The sequence below is a fragment of the Bos indicus genome, chromosome X (genome assembly GCF_029378745.1).
Source record: "Bos indicus isolate NIAB-ARS_2022 breed Sahiwal x Tharparkar chromosome X, NIAB-ARS_B.indTharparkar_mat_pri_1.0, whole genome shotgun sequence".
Classification (NCBI taxonomy): domain Eukaryota; kingdom Metazoa; phylum Chordata; class Mammalia; order Artiodactyla; family Bovidae; genus Bos; species Bos indicus.
Genome location: NC_091789.1, coordinates 80,340,274 through 80,341,532, shown reverse-complemented (window position 1 = coordinate 80,341,532; position 1,259 = coordinate 80,340,274).

Here is a 1,259-nt window from a genome sequence, read left to right as displayed (position 1 = left end):
GGTCTCATAACAATTTTTGATTAAAAGTCTATTTTTCCTGATATCAATACAGCTACACAAGCTCCCCTTGGTTACTATATTTTACATGGAATATCTTTTTCCATCCTTTAATTTTTGATCTATTTGTGTCTGCATCTAAAGTGAATCTCAAGGGAGAGGACATACATATGCTGCTGCTGCTGCTGCTAAGTCACTTCAGTCATGTCCGACTCTGTGCGACCCCAGAGACGGCAGCCCACCAGGCTACCCCGTCCCTGGGATTCTCCAGAGTGGGTTGCCATTTCCTTCTCCAATGCATGAAAGTGAAAAGTGAAAGTGAAGTCGCTCAGTCCTGTCGGACTCTTAGCTACCCCATGGACTGCAGCCGACCAGGCTCCTCCGTCCATGGGATTTTCCAGGCAAGAGTACTGGAGTGGGGTGCCATTGCCTTCATACATATACTGATAGCCAATTCATGTTGATATATGGCAATTATCCTCCAATTACAAATAAATTAATTTAAAAAATAAAGGGAGTCTTCCACTCACAGACTTAGAAAAAGAACTTATGGTTGCAAGGAGGAAGGGATAATTATAGACTTTGAGAAGCTCATGTACACACTGCTATATTTAAAATGGATAACCAAAAAGGACTTATCATATAGCACGTAGAACTCTGTTCAATGTTATGTGGCAGCCTGGATAGGAGAGAGGTTTGGGGGGAGAATGGATACATTTGTTGCAGGAAGGGGCCCCCTTCCAGGGCCCAAAAGCTCACTCAGAAATGAATTGTCCAAGGAGACACATGTGCTGACAAAGCAAGAGATTACTGGGGAGGGGCACCCAGGCAGAGAGCAGTAGGGTAAGGGAACCCAGGAGAACAGCTCTGCCACATGGCTCACAGTCTTGGGTTTTATGGTGATTGGATTAGTGTCCAGGTTGTCTTTGGCCAATCATTCTCATTCAGAGGCCTTCTTGGTGGCCCACGCATTGCTCAGCCAAGATGGACGCCAGCGAGAAGGATTCTGAGAGGTGGATGGGCACGTGGTGTCACCTTTTGACCCTTCCTGAACTCTTCCAGTTGGTGGTGGCTTATTAGTTTCATGTTCCTTACCAGGACCTCCTGTCATAAAACAAGTCATGCACATGGTAACTATGGTGCCTGGCCAGGGTGAGCAGTTTCAGTCAGTGTACTTCCCCTAACACTTGTATACGTATGGCTGAGTCCCTTCACTGTTCACCTGAAACTAACACAACATTTTTGATTGGCTATACACCAAT